Source organism: Rhamphochromis longiceps, linkage group LG6 (assembly GCF_057381845.1).
Source record: "Rhamphochromis longiceps isolate RC_006_pf linkage group LG6, R_longiceps_female_GT1.1, whole genome shotgun sequence".
Taxonomy (NCBI): domain Eukaryota; kingdom Metazoa; phylum Chordata; class Actinopteri; order Cichliformes; family Cichlidae; genus Rhamphochromis; species Rhamphochromis longiceps.
The window spans coordinates 13,010,541-13,027,418 of record NC_140562.1 but is presented as its reverse complement, the minus strand read 5'-3'; the positions used below and the strand labels follow the sequence as shown (position 1 = coordinate 13,027,418).

Below are 16,878 nucleotides of genomic sequence, written 5' to 3'. Positions count from 1 at the left end.
GAATAAAGATCATGTTAGCAGTAACTGCTGGGACCAACGTGGCCTCCAGGATAATTCGGCTTCCCTCAGCTCCAGTTTCATCAGCAGCACTCCTCAGTGTGGAGGTGAGCTAGAGTTACTCTAAGCAGGAGCCAGTCATCCTTTACATTCCCTTCAACATCGTTCTCCATTTTAAACCCGCTCAGCAGGAAACTTGCTTCCCCCAAACGAGTGATGGCGACCGGGATCCATTTACATTCATCCAGCAGCTGCTGAACCGGGCTACAACTGTTCCACTTCAGGAGCGTGCAGAAAATGTGGCACGGGCTAAAACTGCATGCTCCAGAATCAGAACTAGTTTCAGTTGCAACACTTTTTGGTTACCACTTTTGACACTTCTCACTTCATCCCTCACTGCACATGCACGCGTTTCTCAAAGATCCCTTCAAGACCCGTTTCAGATCACTTTGAAAACAGCTCTGCTTAAACGGCGCAACATTCTGGACCCCGGTCCACCTTGCAGGCCACTTTAAAAAGGGGGCCTGAGGAGGCATTCACACAAACATTTTTCAGGCTTCTTACCTCAACCCGCTCTGTGCCCTCACACACGGTCACGCTGAACTGTGAATTTGTCACTTTTTGCTTTCACTTCTTAGGCTGAAACCCAAGAAAAGCGGAACTTTTCAAGCAATCTGTAGAAAAAAAACAAAACAAGAGGTCGAAGCAGCTGCATGTGCAGCCAGCTGTTGGGCATCAGGAAGTGACGATGGTGGCGGCGAGTTAGCGCATGAACAGAGCTGGCAGCAGGCAGCTTGCCTGCTTCATGCTGAGTGCTAATCAAAGCTCTGTTAACTTGGTGAGCGACTGATTGGCACTAACATGATCACACCTGTTGGGCACACCCACTGCCAGCAGCTAAAGCAACACATGCAGGTGGCTCCACCCTAATTCTGAAAATAGTATTCCTTTGTGTGTGTTTTGTGGGTTGTTGCACTACCCGTGTTTACATCCACTCTACTGCAATACTAGAAAGCCAATCCTAGTGAACAAAAGTCAGCCAGCTCTTGCTTTGTTTGGGATTTTCCTTCGTTCATGCAAATCTGTCTTCACTGCCCTTTTGCTGTCCTTCAGTGGCGTTCGCACACTGCAGGATATCAGATGTCCGCCTCCATCTGCTTATAACAACAAGACTGGTTTGTGGCCGTTTCCTGCACACATTCTCGCTTTTTTAAAAAAATTCTTATTACAAATTTCAGCGCATTTGACTCAAGAAGCAACGGAGAGGCTGCCGTTTCCTTCTGAGATTCGAGAGCGTCAAAATCCTTCTCGAACTTGATCTGCAGTCAATGCAATATTATCATTACAAGACATTTGACTCTTGGGCGAGTTGGCACTAACAGCTGATTTCCTAACAAAAAAAGGAAGAACAAAGAAGAAAAGAAAAGGGAGAGCCTGCGAAACAGGATGTAGTGCAACAGGAAAAAGGCTGCTGATCTGGGCGCGTAAACCCAGATCACCCCTGGCAATTTTAACTGACAGCCTCTCTCTGTGTGCCAGCAAAGCCATTTGTTTCGGCCTTGCAACCTGAGTCGCAGGCTGGGGGGGGTGGCGGCGGGGGAAGATAGAGGGCACACATTAAGGAAAAAACTGTATGAGAGGAGAAAAGGATGAAAGAATGCATGCTGATTGAACTACAGAGAAGAGGTTTTGTGTATACTATAACCTAAAATTTGATCACGTTTTGAAAAAGCTTCAGCATTCCTCGTATTAGAAACCGGGCGGATGATGGGACCAGCAGCGAAGTTTGTTTTCTGCTGCCGCTGGGAAAAACAGACAGAGGACAAATCATCTGTCGGTCTGCGTTTCGCGGCCTTAAACGACAGGTTCAACGCTTATTCGCCTCTTTGTCAGGAGTTAGACACAAGTCAGGGGTTCCTGCATTTGCAGGGTAAAAAAAAACAAAACGTGAGATTTGGCAGATTAGGATTTACCCGTAACGGTCGCGGCACGCTTCACGTTTTCGACTCCCTTATCTGAGGTTTCCTCTCTCTTATACGTGCCAGTAAAGCAGACCTGAAGAGAAACTCACAGCGTATGAGCGACAGCGGGAGAAATCTCTTGAGTGTGCTCTTAATCAAATCTGGCAAATGATGCGAGCTTCAGCTGTGGGGGTCAGGTGGATCTGCCGAGTCCAGGCAGTTTTTAAGGGCCCCGCTCTCTCCACCCAGGCCTACCGAGTACTAATCCCTCATCCTCACTAGTCATCCAGTGCATCCGTTCGCTCCCTGTCTTGCTCGCTGCACGTCTTCATTCTGACTGCAGTGTGTTTCAAACCCTTTCAGTTTCTGCTCCTCCTCCTGCAAACACTACCACCGTTACCACACACACACACACCTCACAGACTCTTGCACGAGGACCTGTCTCTCAGCATCAGCATCAACTGTGAAGTTAAAAGGCCAGCATTCCCGTGAGAGACGGTCTTTGTTGATGCTGCTGTTTGAAACGTGGGGCTGTGGGATGTTTGTTAGGACATCGGTGGACCATTTGAACGCACGTCGTGATAACTGCAGACAACCGCAGCAGCAGAAATCCTTCTGTAAGCTGTAAGCATGGTGAGAAACTTCCTGCTGCCCTCTAGCTCAAATTCATTTCCTGCCTGCTCTCTTTACACCCTGCCAGGTACTGATCTGGTACCAAACAGCTGCCAGAAAAAGTCGAAGTGTTAGCCCACTATCTCACTGTGGATTCAACTTAGACCTGCTTAGACCAACTTAGAACTTCTCAAATTTGTGTCGTTACTAAACAGACATTGTAAAAAAGAAAAAGCCCAAAAGAAGCATCTTTATCCTCGGAGAACTGAATGAGCGCGCTCATCACTGACGCACCGCTTCGTGTAGTCACACCTGGGATCTGCCAGGTAGTGCAGTCTGCTATTGTTGCACCACAGAGCCTCTCTAATGGAGCTACAGCCGATTAATTGTTATGCTCCAGAGTAACGGCTGACGTATTGAAACAGGAAGAGGTTTACTGTTTTCTTTCCACAGAACTCTAATAGTCAAAACCTTCGATCAAGCTCACGCAAAGCCTGCTCAATGGTGGATCAGCTTATTCAACCCCGTAGTACTCGCACCCCCACCGCAGCAGGGTTGGATATCCCAAAGCACCAGTCAGGGAGCAGCAGACTCACTCCTGTGGGAAATTAGAAAAGAATTCAGCTAGCAGAGGTTGTGTTCTGGTTTTGGTTTCACTTTGATGAGACATGGAAAGTAGAGTTATTCAGTGAAGGCCTCAGCTGTCGCAAACAGAAGTCAGCTGCTTGGAAAAGGATGATTCAGACCTCTAAGGTCATGTGCTGGGAGAACTTTACGCTGAGCTGTGAGCAGCGGTGACAAGACTCACGGCTTCCATCGTTTCAGGTGTTTGAAACGGCTGAAATTAGCCTCTACGGAGGTTCTGCTCTCATTCTTCCTGTTAAGAGGAGTTCTTCTGTTGCCAGCTGATTGCCAATTGGTTCCTTCCGTTATGCTGCCCGATCTTTACCTCACAATTTAGACAGCCTGAAGAAGAGTACTGTTGGGAATCTAATGGATGTATCTTAATGAGAATCAAATGCCAAAACCTTAAAGTTCCAGTGCACCGTCAACCCACTGAGTGACGTGAAACATGAGCACGATTAGCCTCAGCTTTAGTCTTTAGCATCTTGTATCGCTGCTTCTTTGAGGCTGATACATCTCTGCACATATTTCGCATCTCCTTCCAGTGCCCAGAATGGCCAGCAGACTAGCCTGTCATGGTGCTTGAACATCAAGTCTAACATACACAGGACAAAACATTTCCAATGAACCCAGTAAGGAACAATCATGTCTACACATCTGCTCCTGTCTTCTTCTGTTTTCAGCAACTTCCACAACCTGACTCGGGCACAAACACACCTTCTTACATTGCAGTCTTATACCCTGGGCTCAGTGCAATGGCAGGGGTCTTCTACACGTCACAACCTGCCCCTGCCCACCCCACCCCTGCACACTCCCCGCCCAACCTCCACATCCCGGAATCAACATAAAGGGAAAAGACAACAGGAAAGAAAAAAAAAAAGAGTGGAGCATCTCTTACCCATCTGTGCCGGATGTCTTTCAGAGGGTCATGGTGGATGAGAGCCCTGCTGATCGGAGTCGAGCCTGTCGGTTGCACTGCAGAAGCCACTATGCCATCGCATCGGTGATGCTGGAGACTGGCTGATAACTGGGGCCGGGGTCTCTCTCTCTCACTCTGCTGAAGGCGGGTTACTGTGCGGTTATCTCGCCTTCGCTGTTTTTGTTTTTTTTCCCTTTATCCGCCGGATCGGATGTGCAGATAATCGTCCCAAGCTGGACCCGACTGGGGGTGGGCGGGGGGATCCTATGGGTGATGGCTCACAGCCTCCTCTCCTAGCTCAGCCCCTGATGCTGCTCCTCCGACAGACACGAGCAGCGGTTCGCCCCACAGATACTCACAGCAGAGGCACGGAAAGCAAAAGCCAAACAGCAATAACGTACAAAAATAGGATGGAGACGGAATGATGCGAAGGGACTCGAGGGTGTCACTAGTGTCGATGGTGCTGGTGGTGCCAGGCGGGAGATAGAGGGGGTGATAGCTGCTTTCTGCCGCGCTGATTGCCGTTTTCCGTCGTGTTTACGAGCCGCTGTCGCCTCCTCCCTCCGTCTCCTCGGTCTCTGTCCACGATGCGTCCCTCTCTCTCCCGTCCTCCGCGACGCCTTTTCCGCTCACAGGAGGAGAAGAACCCCCGCTACTCCTCGGCGTTCACGTATATTCTCATAATCTGCCCTCTATTCCTCTCGATCGGAGCTGCGAAGAGCAGGAGGAGGTGCAGATGAGTGTGCGTGCGTGCGTGCGTGTGTGTGTGTGTAGGGGGGGTGGGTGGCGTTGGGGGGAGCAAGTGGAAGAAAACTAAGGGAGCGGAAGGAGGAGCCCCGTGAGGAGAGAGCTCCTCCCCCCGTTATGCTGCTTATCAGCGGGACGGAGGGGGCGCCCATCATGAGATTTGAAAAATGAGATATGACCGTGCAGCGGCTGGAACATATAAGACTGTTATTGCTGTGACCTCACCTGTGATCCACGCAGAGCTCGCCTGTAAACGCTGCCTGTATTTAAGACACCCCACCCCCTTTTTTTCTGCAGAACTGCAAGAAAACTGTATGTCCATATAGCAGGGACCCCGTGAGGCACACCAGACCCTGTTGTTGGATACAGTGTGAGGAGACACACACACCGACTGCTGTCAGGCAATGTGATGTATGTCCTGAAGGGGGCGCCAGAGAAACAGCAGGTTGTAACTCGGAGCACACCTCGGGCAATGTTGCCCTTCAGTTAAACGCAAACGGTGCAGCTCTTATATTCGTTCAGTGTTATTGAACTAGGAGCTGGTTATGTGTAAATAGTGGAAAAAGTGGAACACAGGGAATTTTTCTCTCAGTTTTAGTATTTTTTTTAAAGTAATAACATGTGATTTTCAGTCATGAGCGGGTTAAAATGATGGCCCAGTTCAGTATAATACTATCCATTACACATGTGTTTAGATAGCTGAACGGCCGCTTTGCTGCTATGACAAATCCATATTTGGCTCTTTAGGCACCATTAAGTGCAGAGCTGGATGTAAACCTGCACCTTTCCCAAACAAATCCAACACATATACACTACACTGCCCAGTGTCACCTGCCCACACACACACACACACACACACACACCATTTTTAATCCGTAACTATTCCTACTCTGTTTTTTTAATTCCTGCCTTCGCCCTGGCTTGTTTTCTTTTCATTTCTAATCCTACTGCCTTTTATTATTATAATGTTTACTATTAGTAGTAGTAGAAGGAGTAGCAGCAATCTCCCCATTGCTTCCAATTGTCCCTCTTTGTCTCCAAAGTTATTCTATCAGTCTCTTTTGTTGGCTTCCTGTTTTATTTTGGAGGTTACTGTTACTGGTACTTCCTGTCTGGCCCCTGATTCCCTCATTCCTTCCACCTGTTGCTCATTGCATGCACCTTTGTTTCGTGTGTTTAGCATGTGTGCGCGCGTGCATCCTGAATTCCCTTCCCCATGTGTTTGTCGTGCTCTTCCTTTCTTCTGGCTGATCGTTGCCTCTGTGCTCATTCTGCCTGTTTAGATTGCACATTTCTGTTGGTCTTCTTGTTTGTTTTTTCTTTGTTTTGGCAATGTTTAGATATTATGTAGACTTTGTGTATTTTTTTTTTTTTTTGGGGTATATCTATCAGCTACAACAAAGGCTCACTTCTGATTTAGTGTTCTGCGTCCTGTATCTGGGTCCTCTATACGCCACAGCTTGCACATATGCAGACTTCAAAACTTCAAATTTGATGTATGCAGTAAACGAGGAAGAGCTGAAGGCGTGGGACGATGTATTTCTTTTTCTAAAAATCCCTTTAATAATGATGCTTCAGGTCAGATTTAATGTAAGTGTGCTGATTATGTTTCTTTATCCCTTTATGGCAAATGAATTACACTCAGGATATGAGCGTAGGTAGGAGGAGAGAGTGTCTGCTACCATGACTATCAGCAGGCAAACAAATGCAATGTTTAGCATCTGCTGAGAGCTGGAGTGTGCAAACACATTTGTGTATCATTAACATTTTTTTAAATGACACGATTATGTTCTACGCTAGTATGTAACAAAAGCATGTCTATCTGGTTTTGTGATTACTCTGTGCCACGCAAGAGAGTCCAGGCAGAAGCTAAAGTTGGTTCATCCTGAGTTATTCTGCACCAAGAAATGACAGATGTAGTCAGAATAAGCACACAAAGTGTGAGTCTGTATCTCCATTGTTATCGTCAGCTACAGTCTTCATAGTTTGTACTTTACTAACATCATGGCTCTGGTACCGAACAAGTGTGGACAAGCGTTGCACGTCGAGCCCCTCCCTTATCCCCACGTCTCTATTAAGACGCATTACATGCAAAATAAATAAATAAATAAATAAATCAGAGAAAGAATTTAAAACTAATAAAAAAATAAAATATCTAAAGTTTCCATTGGTTTAATTAGCTTACCAAAGTAAATCTCAAACAAACACAAATGTTTTTTTGGAGAAAAAGTCAAATTCCTGCATGCACACAGTGTGAAGCGTAAGAGTTAATCTAGCAAAAATTAATGGCTATCTGTAATAAGCTGGTTATTGTTCTAACATGTCTACCAACTTGTGTCCTCCTCCTGCCTGTGGCAAAGGGTGGAGAACTATTCATGCTATTTGTGGCTATGCATGCTTGAATAAACTGGAACAATAAACTGCACCGACCCTTAAAAGGAAACAACCTCCGAGGGGTGAATGTTCCTCTTTGTCACATTGCTTAACTTAACTCAGGGTTTCACTGAAGTCATGCAGTGAGACCAGGCCCGAAAGCCTCTTGCTTAAAGAAGAAAGAACATCTCTGCTTGTTCTTTTCAAGACTGACAGAAACAGGGGAAGTGATTCCTAATGCACCTAATGTGCACATTACAAGCTCACGTTGCACAAGTTTGCCTCAGTACCCGAGACCGCCATCGCTTCAATGTAGATCTGTAGCCTAAAGACCTTCACACGCCGAGCGCGTTTAGAAAGAGACGTAAATCAGAATGTCAGTGAGGTAGTTTGAGCTGTTGTTATCAGAGTTAGCACCAGAGCAGGTAGAGAGCTGATTGTCCAGAGAGCAGCGCCTGGTAAAACAGTATTATTTTATGTCTATATAAGTAGCAGTGCGCACTTTGATCTACGAGTCCACTTGTTGCCAGTCACTGCCAGATTGCAGTGATCTGATTGGTCAGATCTTTTTATTTGCATGTGAAAAATTGGAAACGTTTACTCAGTGGGTGTAAACAGCTGCATTAACAACAGGTGAGTCAGAAAAACATTTTGAACCCATGAATTTTCTCATGAATCTTACACGTCCGGTGTGTAGATGCCTTACAGCAATCGAAGCTGTGAGTTACAATAATAAGAGGCTCAATGAGTTGATCACGCAAACGTTTTTATACAAACCGATGCTGTCAAGCATCAGAAGCTGCCCTCTGGTTTCTACTTCATGTGGATAAACAAAGCCCGCTGTCCTTCACAAATTTAGTCCAGGGTTTTTGAAAGGAACACCTGAGAGATCTAAAGTCAGCTAGTATTTCATCCTTTGTACATCTGCCTGGCGCTAGCAGGTGTAACAAAGGATTTACATATCTCCCCAACTTTGTGTTATTTGGCAGCTGTGATATGGTTCAGATTTTAAATAGCCTGTGATCCATTGCTTTTTAACAAGTGTCTGTATCAGTAAGCCAGTGAAGTTGGCAACATCTCTGCTTATTAGTGATACAGTAAATACAGCTGGATGCTAAGCCCCCTAGAGCGTAACATCCCTCATAACAGCCTGAGATCTTCAACCTCAAAGCCTCACTTTGTTCGCCCTCTGAGCAATCAGCAGCCACTGTGGGGTGGGGGGAGGGGGGTTAGAGACCTACACTGTGTCTGCACTTTAAATATTGATATCAGCCTGTCAGCAGTCTGAGTGCGACACTTTTTTTTTTTATGGCTCACACCAGAAGTCTGTCCTGTCTCACGAAGCAGGATTATGAAGATGCTTTTAATGATAGCTAGAGCCAAAGCAGATCTGACACATACTGTCACTCTGCTGTCGGGGTCATAGCTTCTGTTAAAGTACCCAAAGCTACACCCTCTGATTCATCTGGGTCAATCATGGGTACGTTGGCTGATTTCAGGGATTATTTTATGCTCACTGCACTAAAACTGTCTCTGGAAAAACATATATATGTCTTGACCCTTGTGCCTTACCATGTAACATCAGCAAAACTGTGTTAACCTGGTTACTTTCTGCAAGTCGCTGGAAAAACTGGTATGGTTAGGGTTAGGCTCTGTTTTAAGCCATGAATGAAACAAGTGTTTTCAGGAACTATGAGATGTTATCTTTTGGCCTTATAGTTGTTAATAATTCCTTTCAGCTTTCCGAAAATAAGTGAGAAGTCTGAACCAAACCAGGTCACTGCTATCCTGGTCGATGTTAGGAAGTTCTGCATGTAACAGAACGCGTTCAGGGCTCTAACATGAGCACAGAACAGGAGAAACACCAGCGTGCCTTTCCAGAGGAAAATCTACTGGGTGAACCAGATAGTCATTTAATCTCCATCTCACATCCAGAACACAATCACACCTTTATACCAGCAGATTTAAACGGTTCATGAAACTGGAACAAAACAGTCTCTGTAAATATAGAAAAGCCAGAAAAGTCTCAGTTTAAAAGAAACGGGACAAACAAAGATCCAGTTCTCAACACGCATCTCATTTTCACAGAAGTTTCCTAGAATGTCTGCACCCAAGGCAACACACACAGGATAAAATATTCAGCAAAAGACTCTTCTCAGATGACACCTTTGTTCCAAGTTTTCCTTGGATACAATTTTAGGGCGACAGGAATCTGGATATGGAGACAGAGCGAGAGCACTGGACTTTCCAGACGGATATAGTGTGTAAACCAAATACAAGGGAAAGATCAATGCTTTATGAGACAGGAAGAGAAGCATTTAATTGCTTCTGTTTTTTTCATGGAGCCAGGGTGTGGTTAGGGTCCCGTAAAACCTGGAAGTCAGTCATCTGTAGGTGGATTTGTAATGTGTTCAATGTGTAGGAGATTACTGCTGACTGGGAAACGCTTCCTGCGCTTGCTTATCACTATTGCTCGGGGCTGTTTGATTACGAGGGAAACGTTACGAGTGGGGAGACAAAAGGGCGGAAAGAGAAACTGAGGACTAATTTCTGCTCTTCCATACTTCCAGTGACTTTTTCCCCCTTTGTGTTCATCAGCACACTCTGAACGAGCAGGTTTTGCTGTGTCGTTTACTCTGAGAGACAAAAGTGTCAGACTTCATTACAGCACACAGGAAGCATTTCAAAACGCTTGACAGAATAAAAACCACAGAACTTTCTCACGCTATCAAAATAGTGGCAGACGTGCTGTCACGGCTGCATCTTTTTAAACACACGGACTAACAGCTCTCCGCTTTTCCTCCACATAGATATTTCAGTTTGCGGCGTTTTTAAATATTAAAGTGGTGCATGTTTACCTTTCCCAGTTTTCTCCTGCCTCTCGCAGCCACAGTCAGCGGTCCAGGATCAGGTAGACAGCGTCCTGTCTGTTGTGCTCTCTTTTTTTTTTTTCCAGGCAGGTAATGAGCTCTTCCATTAAAGGTGAGAAGTATCAGGTGAGCGTGGGCTGAACAAACACAGCATTCTGCAATCTCCTTGGTCACAAAGTACAGCAAATATTACACTCCAGTGGTTTTGCTTACGCCCTAAACACACCCACGTGGTGATGGTCTATCAAGTCACTGTTTAACACCATGCCTGAGAATGTTAACAAAACCTGAGGACACGGTATGATGTGCTGTGGTGACAGTTACTGCTCTTCTATTTTTTTTAAAATGCTGAATTACAGAAAGAAGAGGGTTGAAAACATATTTGATCTACTGCACAATGGTTAATGGTTATCAACCGACTCACACTATAACCAGGGTTTGCCTCTTAACTTCATTTAATTTTACAGTACTCTGTTTTTGAACAGATGGGGTAGCCTGACCTCATTTTTATCTGTAGTTAAATCAACGTTAAGCTACTGCTGCAGGAATCATAAAAACAACAACACAAAAATAACACAAAACTATCGATTGTCACGTATTTTGACTCAAAAACATGTCAACACCTTGTTTTTTTTTTACAGCACTTTTGACTGACTTTTATCAGATGATCTTGAAAAGGTTTGTTTTTAAGATAACTGCGTAAGCACTGCACATATCTTTATGTCGAATTGCTGAGACTACTTGAAGTAAAACTTGTATGCAGACACCTGTTCACACTGACAGTTTAAAAAGAATAAACCTCCAAAAACTCTGTATGTAAAGGATGGAGGGAAAAATGGAGCCAGTGCAGAAATGACTGACTTGCCTACCTTACCTCATAAAAAGGGAGTCAAAGGCTTGTTTTACCATAAATGTCTATAAAACCTTTTTCTTTATTATCCAGAGGAATCGCCTCCCTCTTGGTATAAAAAAGAATGCAGACTACAGTCGTTTCCTCACTGGCTCCACTTTTTACACACAGAGCTTTCAATAGAAACAAGGTGTTGACAATGATGAATCATGGCTCAATGTTCTACAAGTTTTTCCTGTTTTTTGTGACCTGCTGCTTCATAGTTTAAAGTTGATTTAACTACAGATTAAAACGAGGTCTGGTTACACCATCTGTTCATGTACATCTGTGTTTTAACACGTTATGTGTTTCCTTAATAAGGTTTCTGTGCCTTTAAAAGCATTTTTATAAACTTTAATAGAATTCAGCTTTGAAACATCGATTTCTCTTCGCTTTCTTAAGCGTCCGCACATTCTGCTGCTCTCTGGCTTTAATGTTGCTACACAAGCGTAATTAGGTTCTTAGTCAATCACATGATTGGGTATAAAAAGAGCATCTAAGAGAAGGACAGTTTCTCAGAAGTAAAGATGGGAAGAGGTTCACCTCTGTTCAAAACTCTCTACAAAGGGTGGGACATATTTCTTCTGCAAGTGAAGACACTGAATATCATCTGCAATACATAACGTCATCAAAAGATTCACAGAATGTGGAGAAATCTCTGTGAAAGAGACAAATAGTGCCAAAATACGATCTCTGCCTGTGATCTTTGTAAAAACAGGCATTATTCTGTGACAAAGTTTGTGGTGCCACCACAAGGTTAAAGCTCTGTGATGCAAAGAAGCAGCCCTATGTTAATACGATGCAGTAACCCCGCTGTCTCCTCTGGGCCAAAGCTCATCTAAAATGGACTGAAGCAAAGGGGAAAACTCTAGTTAGATGAATAAATTGTGAAATTATTTCCTGGGAACATGGAAATTGGGCTTGTTATCCGAGGTCAGTTCTGAAACGCTTCCATCAGCTTGTATATCTGGAAAGGCACCATCATTGCTGAAAGGCATAAACAGGTTTTAAAGCAACATTTGCTCCCATCCAGATGATGTCTCTTACAGGGTGGGCCTTGTGAAGTCTTAAGCAAGACAATAACAAAACCACATGCTGCATCTCATATAAAAGCATGGCTTTGGACTAGAAGAGTCCTGGGGTTAACTTTCAACAATTTGGCCCACCATCAAATGAAAAATTTGACAAATTTGTTTTATTATAGTCGACAATTAATAAAACATGGGTGTATGAGACCCTGCTACTGTCACCCCAAGACTCACAGGTACAGCTGGGCTAAGACCTAGACATTAGAAACTCGACAACAAGGAGCTAACCTTGGGTCACTAAAGCAGACAAATATTGCTTATATATGCTGAGAAAAAAGTGGATGAATTATTTCAGAAAGGAACAGCTGTCATCCTCCAAGGCCACACATGCCTACATCTGGCTCATCCTGCAACCGCATCAAACAACACAGTCGGTCATATTTTACACGACACAGTACGTTGCTTCTCCAGCAAAGCAGCGGCAGCAAAAGGGACACAGTATGCACTGTGATGTGGGTCTGACATTCAAAAAATAAATAAAAATGGTTGATTGTATAGTAAAGTAGCAAAATGCCAATAACACTCATGGCATGAAATGAAGAATGAAGCTCGTCCAGAGTCCGAAAGTCCACACGAGGAATCTATTGAGATCCACAAAGAAACTGAAATTTGTTTGGATTACATTCGCTGAGCTAATTGTGATTGAAGATGGAAGAAAAACAAGAGCCAAGAAGAGGAAAATTATTCAGAAAAAGCATGCAAGTTTTTTTTTCCCCACCAAAGATATCAGCATGCACTCCTCCGACGAAGAAAATCAATAACTTTATTAGCATTAACAAATTAAAATGTGCAAGTACAGGGAGTGTAAGAATCATCTGGAAGACAAAGCAAGAGTTTTAAAGGTTGGCTGCAAAGTAATCAATGTACATAATCAATATATGTCTGTGGTTTGATTCATAATTTTAAGTGGTGAATCGGGAAAGCTTGTTTTCTAATCTATAACGGCGTGTAAAAACCTGCGGACCAGAAGGTTGTGTTACAGGAATTTGACATGTGACCATTAGTCAGATATGAATTCATGAAGTGGGTCTTTGTTGTAACCTTATACATAAATTTAGAAAACCACTTTTTTTGTCAGAGATATATGATAGGAAGAAGAAATGGCCACTTCATTAGGTGCACCTCACTAGTGCCTTCAGAACTGCCTCGGTTCTTGGAAACAGTCCTGGAAACATCTCTTAAGAGACTTTCATCCATATTGACATGATAGGATCACACAGTTGCTGCAGATGTGAATCTCCTGTTCCATCCCATCGGTGCTCTGTTGTACTGGGATATGGTGATTGTGGAGGTCATTTGAGCACAGTGAACTCAGCGTCATGTTTAAGAAACCACTCAGAGATGATTTGAGCTTTGTGACAACGGTGTGTTATCCTGCTGAAAGCAGCCATCAGAAGATGGTCAGTAGCAACACTCAGATAGGCTGTGGTGTTCAAATGATGTAGCATTAAGAGGCCCACAGTGTACCACGAAAATATCCCCCAGACCATTACAGCCTGAATTACTGATACAAAACAGGCTGGATTAATGCCTTTATGTTATTTACACCTAATTCTGCTCCTGATATCTGAGGGTTGCAGCAGCTCAGGAGACTCATAAGACCAGACGACATTTTTCTGATCTGTTGTTCAATTTTGGTGAGGCTGTGTGAATCGTAGCGCCAGTTTTCTGCTGCTCTACATGTATAAATGCACTGAGTTGATGCTATGTAATTGCCACCGGGTTGTGGTCTTCAGCTGTTGTAAAAAGTGGTCATTTGAGTTACTGTTCCTTCCTCTCTAGCTATTCTCCTCTGACCTCTGCCATCAACAAAACATTCTTACTAAGAGAAATGCCCCTTGCTGCATATTTCCAGAATTATTTACTATTCTCTGTAAACTCTAGATACAGCTGTGATTGGAAATCCCAGTTCCTGAAATACTCAGACTCTGGCACCAAAAACCATGTCAGATGCAAAATCACTTAAATCACTTTTTTTCTGATGCTTGGTCTGATCCAACATTGGCCAGTGAGTTTATATTTAACTACTCACTAGTCAAAGCCAAAACACTTTTCATACAATAGGTATGGCAGCTGTATAACTATATTTAACATGGAAGTAAATAATATTTGTTAAAGAGTTCCTAAAGTCAGTCAGCACTTCATTAGCGAGGCGTGTACACCTGCTTAGTTTTGCACTGATATGGCCCCTCCAGTCAGGATTTCATTTAATGTTAGCGTCCGAATCACCTCTCTGATGAGGACCCAAACCAGTCGTGGCACATGGCTGCCCTTGAGGCGACTGTTGATGTGATTTGGCTTTATACACATAAAACCGGACCCTCCTACAGGACTTTTGGGGCTTTGATCGACGTGAATGGAAAGCTGAGCAGATATTTGTTGACTGCTATGTGAGCAAAGCTTTCAAAGTGCATCCATAAGAACAAACAGAGGCTTCAAGCAGAGTGCAGTGAAGATCATTTAGAAGTCTCATTGCCAGCTTGAACTTTTTACATTTCCATGAAAATGAGCTTTTAAACGAGCAATTAGCAACATTCCTGCGTTGGCTTTGATACCGAGCACTCTGCTGCGGTACAGTTTGAACTTGTGACTTGAGGGTTTAATGCGACACGATTCTTCTTCCATTTATTGCTTCTTCGTGTTCTAATCACTTCTCTGATTAAACCAATTAGAGCTTCATAACAGTGTGAAGTTAATTTAGGCAGAGATAACATCCTGACTTCCAAGAAGGGGGGCTGTGCAAAATAAGCTGCATGATGATAAATGTACTAACGTTTTTAATTCTATCAGACTCGCACAACGACACAACGTTAAGACATTTCAAGTCTCCTAGCTGGAGAATTTTCAGCTATTAGGTAAGACTCTCTGGGAAAGGGTTCACGGCCTCAGTACCCCAGAGTGCCGCGCAGTTACAGTTTGCATATTTGTACATCTGACACTGACAGAATATGTGAAAGAATGTGAAGCTTTTCTCGGCTCGAAGAGCCCCTCCTGCTCTCTGAAAGTAATTTTGTAAAACAGGAAATCAGAGGCACGCAGAGTTGCAGTCAGCCAAGTGTCTGTATATCCTGAAATACAAAGCAGATGGAGAGAAAAAAAAGATTTCCAACAGTGTTGGATTAAGATGAACATTTTAATTTTAAACTTTCAGGTTTGCAAGCAACGTCTTATTGTTTAGTCTGACATCATGGCGACACGGGACAATAAAGCAAAGAGCAATGGCTCAGTTTGACTTTTATGGATGGCTCCATTTACTCCACTAATCTCACTAAGCTCTTCTTCTAGATCCTCCCCAGCCTTACCCATCACACCGCTGCACATCAGTGTTTACTTCAATGCACTGCGAGCACAGTGTGCTGCTTCTACAGTCACTATGCCCACCATCTATCAATGTCCCACGAAGCTGCTGGAGAGTCAGGGATCTTCCTGTTCCTTGTCATGTTGATGGAGCGGCCCACACTTCGTATCCGAGACTGAAAACTGTAATTATGGTCCAGCTTACCTATTTCTCATACGTAAAGCGTGTCTTAAAATACATCACCACTAAATGTGCTCATGGCTGATGCTAAAGAGCTTTGGTTGTTAGCAACAGTTGTCAGTAACTTACACATACAGGGGCCTCATTATCAGAAACTCGTGTATCCTGCATTTTAAAAATGTGCATATATACACACACAAACCCAAAAAGTTGGGATACTGTCTGTAATGTAAACAATAACAGAAAGCAATGTTTAGCAAATCTCATAAACCAGTATTTTTATTAACCACAGAACACAGAAAACAAATTAAATGTTTGAACTGAGGAAAAACAACCTTTTATATATATCTAAAAAAAACTCTATTAGCTTAGTTTAAATTGATTGCAGCAAAAAGGTTAAAAAGGTTGGGCAACAAACGTCAAAGTGAGAGTAAAAAGCTTGGAGGAATATTTTACAGCTAATTTGGTTATTTGCCAACAGGTCAGAAACACTGTTTGGTACAAAGAGTCTTAGAGAGGCAGAGGTTCACCTGCATTTGCATCATCTTGAGAAAAAGATTTCAGATGATCGTCAACCTGTGAGGATTTTTAGTATCTCATGATTTATAGTACATAATATCATCACAAGAATCAGAACACCTTGAGAAATCTCTGTGTGTAAGGGACAAGGCCAAAAACGATACCAGATGTCTCTGATCTTTGGGCCATCAGGCGGCACTGCATTAAAACTAGCACGAGCTCAGGAACACTTCCAGAAGTCACTGCCTGTGGACACAGTTCACTGTGCCATCCACAAATGCAGGTTAAATCTCTGTCAGGCAGAGAAGCCATATGTGAACGTGATCCAGAAACACTGCTGTCTTCTCTGGGCCAAAGCTCATTTAAAATGGACTCAGGCCAAGCAGACAACTGTTCTGAGGTCAGATACAATATCTAGCTTGTTACCAGTGCTCAGTTCTAGAGCACCATATGGTCCCATCCAGACCCCCTTTTTCAGGGAAGGACTGTGTGGCTCAGAAAGACAATGCAAAACTGCAGCCATTGGAACGGTATGGCTTTGTAGTAGACGAGTTTGGGTGCTGACCTTTCATCAACAATCAAGTGGCACATGATCAAACAAAACAGAACAAAGCAGACCCGAGCTGGAATCCTCCATCAGACAAGAATGGGACAATATTCGTCTGCCAGAAGTCCAGCTGCTCTCCTCAGTTTTCCAAAATTTAGGGTCTGCTGTCAAAAGAACAGATGCTACACAGTGGTGAACATGGCCCTGCCATCAAATCCAAATTGAGCTAAGATTTTTTCTAAAATGGTAATTAT

At 43.6% G+C, this 16,878-nt stretch overlaps 1 protein-coding gene across 5 annotated transcripts in view; it reads right to left on the bottom strand.

Moving 5' to 3' along the window:
* The window catches only part of mgat3b (beta-1,4-mannosyl-glycoprotein 4-beta-N-acetylglucosaminyltransferase b), a 63,532-nt gene extending 52,868 nt beyond the window's left edge, over positions 1-10,664 (bottom strand). For 2 of the 5 annotated variants that reach the window (XM_085409259.1, XM_085409262.1), the window contains exon 1: positions 4,093-4,889. The gene's annotated coding sequence lies outside the window, so the exon portion shown is untranslated. Of the gene's footprint in view, positions 1-561; positions 4,052-4,092; positions 4,890-10,091 lie in introns of those variants that run through there. The other 3 variants (XM_085409260.1, XM_085409261.1, XM_085409263.1) reach the window with 3 other exon arrangements.
* Positions 10,665-16,878: the final 6,214 nt, after the last annotated feature.